A 6,819-nucleotide genomic window follows, 5' to 3' on the forward strand; every position below is an offset into this window, starting at 1 on the left:
CTGGAGGGCGGGGCTAAAGCCTGCTGTCATCTCCTCCCCCATCTGCTGCTACATGTTCACACAAGTTCACCAATCACAGGGTGACGTGGGGCTGCAAAGTAACTAGTAACTACAGCTGTCAGGTAACTGTAATGAAGTAAAAGTACACATGAGAAGAAAAGACTCAAGTACTCAGTACAGGACTTAAATACTAGCAAAAGGTAATGGGTAAGGTAAGGTAAAGGTAACTCTGACAGTAGGATTACTCTCACAGTACTCTGACAGTAGGATTACTCTCACAGTACTCTGACAGTAGGATTACTCTCACAGTTCTCTGACAGTAGGATTACTCTCACAGTGTGTATAAAGAGTTAATCTGAGGTCAGTTTCAGTGTGGAACATAAATCAGCTCTTCTACAGCTTCTTTGTTTGACTTTTGACCTTTGACCTGGGTCATTGTGCTGCAGAGCAGCTGGAGGTCAGACAGCAGAGTTCAGATGAAAACACATCAGAGTCTCTGCTCTGATGTTAGAGTGCATACCTCCACCAACAGTCCCCTTCCACACTCACTCACAGGTACCAGACACATAAATACACCTGATTATTTCATCCAGATCCAGAAATGACTTCCTGAGAAACTAAACAAACAATGCTGAAGAAAGTGAGAACAAATTCCTGGATCCATCTTTTTATCTGGATCAGCACCAAAAGTGAATGAGGTCTGTTCTGGGTCGGTACTCATCCTCCATCCAGGTTTGGTGAAAATGCATTTTTGTGTAATCCTGCTGACAAACCAACCAACCATCCAACCAACCATCCAACCATCCATCCAACCAACCATCCAACCAACCATCCAACCAACCAACCAACCATCCAACCATCCATCCATCCAACCAACCAACCAACCAACCAACCAACCAACCAACCAACCAACCATCCAACCAACCATCCATCCAACCATCCATCCAACCATCCATCCAACCATCCATCCAACCAACCAACCAACCATCCAACCATCCATCCATCCAACCATCCATCCAACCATCCATCCAACCAACCAACCAACCATCCAACCATCCATCCAACCAACCAACCAGTTTCTACACTGGGACAAGAACTGAAGGAGGTAAAACTGACCTGTAGACGAGCAGCTCAGAGTCTCAGAGTCCTGAAGCTGCTTCAACACTCCACCGACTGACTGCAGTCTGCTTCAGTCTGCTGCTTCAGTCTGCTGCTGCAGTCTGCTGCTTCAGTCTGCTTCAGTCTGCTGCTTCAGTCTGCTGCTGCAGTCTGCTTCAGGACTTCAGCCTCTAAATCTGCTCTATTCAGACGTCCTGACAGCCGGGCCTCACAGCAGCTGCTGCACCAACAGTCAGGAAGAAACTCAGACTGAGTCCTGATCGTCTTCATGAGCTCAGTGAGACACAAACTGACTGAAGGTCAGTGAGAGTCTGTGTAAACACTTCCTTCAGACAAAAACTGACAAAACCGACCCACTTTCATCAACACCTGACCTGATCTGATCACAGGTGGACCGTTTGAAGTACAGGTGTGATCCGGTGGTCTGGACCGCAGGTGTTGACATCAGTGTGTAGAATTAAATTATATGTTGTGTCAGTGATATCTTGTGCTGGACTGAAGGCAGTCTGATGTAAATCAGTATCAGGGTTCTGCTGTGTGGAGGTTCAGGTTCACTGAGCCGAGTCACTGTTGATCAGTGTGATGTCAGCTGACAGTCTGACCTCCGCTGACGGACACAAACACTAATTAAAGAGGACAGGAACAGTAATGAAGTGTCCTGCAGCTCATCACCGTCTGAATTAACTCGCTAACAACGTTCAGGTTTCATCAACGACACGAGACGACTCAGCAGTCTGAGCTGACAGGAAGCTCCGGCTCATCCCTGCAAACACGTTTAGATGAATAAACGTGAAATAACATCGGCTCAGGCTTCAACATGTATCAGTGGGATAACAGAGCCTGGAGCAAATGAACTACAACAACACTGACTGTGAACATGAAGAGCAGACGACTTCCTGTTTGACATTTAATGACTGAGAGAAACTGTCTCCTCAGCAGAGATGATCTTTACAACATGTTGTAGTGAAGGAAGGACTTTTTAAATCTGCACGTGACATTCACATGTTCACGTGATGGAGAAACAAAACGTGGCACATTCATCACATGAAATTATGTTTTCACACGTGAATGCCTCCATTTTACATGTGAACTAAAATGATAACGTGGAAATAAAATAATGTCACATGTGAAATTTTCCTTGAATATTTAGATTTTTTTATTGGCTTATTATTATAAACATGTGAATAAAAATGTTTACATGTAAAAATGTCATTAATTGGATATTTTTTCTTGTCACATGTGAACTAACGTGAAAAGAAAAAGTCTAATAACGTCAGATGCGATCGGCTGTTTTCTAAATATAAATAAAAATATCCACATCACAGACACGCGTTTGGATTTACTGATCTGTGGTCAGAATCAGGGCATGAGCACCTGAAATCATGTGAGCTGGAAGGTGATTCTTTTTTAACACATCAATACATTTGGACCTCAGAAGTTTGCTTCTTCACATGTGAATCTTTCAAATGTGATTGTGATGAAAATGAATCGAGAATTTCTTCTTCAGGAATTTGCTGATTTTAGAAACAGGAAGTCATTTTTTAAAATCATGTTGAAGGACAAAGCTCATGAATGATCCTCAACATGATTATTATGTTTGGTGAATCAAAATTCAAAGACGTTTAAGATGATTTCTTTTGTCTCCTCCCTAAACTTGATGAACTTTCCTCTCATCTGGTACAAACCAGGAACACAAACTAAATTCATCTCTGGAACATGAAAACTTTCATTAACAGCGTGACGTCATGTAAACTGTCTGAACACAAACAGGTGGGACCCTCGTCGTCACTGTGAAGCTGCTGTCTGCTGACACCCTCTGCGGCCGACTGTAAATACTTCACGTCAAACGATTTTCACTGTTTCATTTCCAGACGTTCTCCTTCAGTCAACAGAGACGAGAGAACGCGTCGTGTTCAACGTGTTCTCTGTTCTCACGTATGAGTAAAGAGACGTTTTCCCAGCAGCACTGGTGATTAATGAGATAATGAGAGCCGAGGGAGGCGACGCAGCGAGTTCAGCTTTTACCTTCAGCATCAAACACTTTGAAAGAGTAATTAGCATTCAGACCCGTCTCACAGCCACAGAGGGAGATTAGCGTGTTGATTAATGCGACTGTCGAGTGAGAAAATCAATTTTCCCCGTGCAGAATGAAAACCGTCTCTGTGCAGTGAGATGTTGTCTTGTGTTTCAGAGCCGGTCAGTTTGTCTGAACGAGGTCTGCTCTGTCGCTCTGATGTTTGAGTCCACCTTCAGAATAAAATCAGAAACATTCAGTCGAGTTTCTGACTGCGACAGGAAAATAACCCAGTGTGAACCTGGTCAGTGAGTTTACACCTGAGCTCTACTGCAGCTCCATGATGACAGAAGTTTGTGGACAGGACTGTCACACAGTCAATAAAGAAGTTATAGATGAACAAACAGATGCTGAAAGAAAAGGTTTCGTCACACAGTTCAGGGAGGAGAACACGTCTGAGCGTGGGCGGCCGATGGGACGGATGAGGATGACTTCCTGTACAACACGAACATAAATCAATATATAAAGTGAACACAGTAACAACACACACTGGTTTTAAATCTGAATACACACCTGTGTGTTTCTCTGACAGGTGAGTCTCCTCACAGGTGAGCAGACGGCTCAATAACTAACAGCACATGAGGCTCTGAGACGAGGACAGATACTCACTGAACCAGAGGAGGCATGTGGACTGGATCAGCTCAGACAAACTCACTGTGATGAGGACACACCTGGCTCTGACAACCTGTCCTCCACTAAACTCCTCCCACCAGGCAGTCAGGTGACTCTCCAGCCTCAGTCTCTGTTAAATCAGAGCAGCTTCCTCTCCAGATGTCTCATCACCTTCACAGTGTATGATGATCAGCTGACTGTCACGCCAGGAGGTCGAGGAGATGGTGGAGGAGTTATTAAACTAAACAATGACCACAGTTTGAGACACCTGGAGACATTTACATGTTAAAACCGTCTACTGATCACAGGAAGTCAGACCGTCTGTGATCGAGGCGACCAGAACAGAACAGTGTTCTGACTCTAACCAGGTGTTCAGTGTGAAAACACAGAGAGGAAGAGAGGAGTCAACCTGAACACATGAAGACCAGAACACATGAAGACCTGAACACATGAAGACCAGAACACATGAAGACCAGAACACACGAAGACCAGAACACACGAAGACCAGAACACATGAAGACCAGAACACATGAAGACCTGAAACCTAACCTGAACTTTAGACCAGACATTTATTAAAGAGGCTGAGTGGTACAAAGTCCTGTATGACACACAGACACACAGACAGACAGACAGACAGACACACAGACACACAGACAGACAGACAGACAGACAGACACACAGACAGACACACAGACACACAGACAGACAGACAGACAGACACACAGACACACAGACAGACAGACAGACAGACACACAGACACACACACACACAGACAGACAGACACACACACACACAGACACACACACACACAGACAGACAGACAGACACACAGACACACAGACAGACACACAGACAGACAGACAGACAGACACACAGACAGACAGACACACATTCACACACACAGACAGACAGACACACACACAGACAGACACACACACACACACACAGACACACACACACACAGACAGACAGACAGACACACAGACACACAGACAGACACACAGACAGACAGACAGACAGACACACAGACAGACAGACACACATTCACACACACAGACACACACACAGACACACATTCACACACACAGACACACAGACAGACGGTCCTGTGAGTTTTCTGTCCTCATTAATAAAATAGAGAGAAGTGGATCAGCTGCAGGTGAAACAGACTCAGTGTTTAATCTGAGAGCAGTCAGCGTCCTCTGAGGCTCCTGTCCCCACTAACCCTGTCCCCAGGGCCCACACCGGCCCCGGTCCAGACCCCCCGACGCTGTCCCCGGTTCGAACCCCTGGAGGAAGCAGAGGAGGAGGATCAGGTTGATCTCTGTGATCACAGCAGACGAGCTGCATGGAGACATCTGATGTTTAAATCATCTCCAGCTGCTTCAGCTGTTCAGCAGAACGCTGCAACTCTGTTTTACTGTGAAGCTCCAGAAATGTTCTGTGGACTACGAGACTTCACCTGACTTTATATCCTCAGGAGGAGATGATGGCTGAGCCTGACTTTATATCATCAGGAGGAGATGATGGCTGAGCCTGACTTTATATCATCAGGAGGAGATGATGGCTGAGCCTGACTTTATATCATCAGGAGGAGATGATGACTGAGCCTGACTTTATATCATCAGGAGGAGATGATGGCTGAGCCTGACTTTATATCATCAGGAGGAGATGATGGCTGAGCCTGACTTTATATCATCAGGAGGAGATGATGACTGAGCCTGACTTTATATCATCAGGAGGAGATGATGGCTGAGCCTGACTTTATATCATCAGGAGGAGATGATGGCTGAGCCTGACTTTATATCATCAGGAGGAGATGATGACTGAGCCTGACTTTATATCATCAGGAGGAGACGATGGCTGAGCCTGACTTTATATCATCAGGAGGAGACGATGGCTGAGCCTGACTTTATATCATCAGGAGGAGACGATGGCTGAGCCTGACTTTATATCATCAGGAGGAGACGATGGCTGAGCCTGACTTTATATCATCAGGAGGAGATGATGGCTGAGCCTGACTTTATATCATCAGGAGGAGATGATGACTGAGCCTGACTTTATATCATCAGGAGGAGATGATGGCTGAGCCTGACTTTATATCATCAGGAGGAGACGATGGCTGAGCCTGACTTTATATCATCAGGAGGAGACGATGGCTGAGCCTGACTTTATATCATCAGGAGGAGATGATGGCTGAGCCTGACTTTATATCATCAGGAGGAGATGATGGCTGAGCCTGACTTTATATCATCAGGAGGAGATGATGGCTGAGCCTGACTTTGTATCATCAGGAGGAGATGATGGCTGAGCCTGACTTTATATCATCAGGAGGAGATGATGGCTGAGTTTACTGTGAACTGTCCCTTTAATGAGACCGCAGTGTCCTCACTGTGACGACTTCACTGACTCTTTGTGTTTCAACATGTAATCAGATGGAACTAATAGATGGTTCTTGTAGAACTCATAAATGTAAAGAACAAAGTTAATCTGATCGATCAGACGTCCATGTATCTATAACGAGCGGTGGTGTGTCCTCTCCTGCTGTGATCCGAGGACGTCTCTCTGTCCTCTGTTGAAGCCTCCAGGCTCCTCTGAGCTCCTCTGATGCTCGTTAGCGTAGCGAGGAGCGACTCTGTGGTCGGGACTCGTCGTCTCCTGAGCTGCTCGGCGGTCGTGTTGAAGGTGATGTGTGGTGACAGAGGTGATGAAGAAGGAGGATGAGGAGCTGAGTGAAGGAGACGACGGCACCGAGTGATTACATCCTTCAGTGAACTCAGTGAGAGAAGAGCTCTGAGGCTTCAGGTCGTCCACAGAGAGCATGAACGTGTTTAACTGTGGGATCCAGCCAATCAGAACGCCTCATCACAGGTGAGTTAATGATGTCACTAAGTGAACGACACGTGAGCCGATTGTGTCTGTAGATGGAAGTGAATCTAAAAAAAGTCTTTGAAACGTTGTGACTACAGGTTTTACTGTGAAAAAATAAGGTCCAACCTTAAAACAGCTGTTT

Source organism: Pagrus major, chromosome 22 (assembly GCF_040436345.1).
Source record: "Pagrus major chromosome 22, Pma_NU_1.0".
Taxonomy (NCBI): Eukaryota; Metazoa; Chordata; class Actinopteri; order Spariformes; family Sparidae; genus Pagrus; species Pagrus major.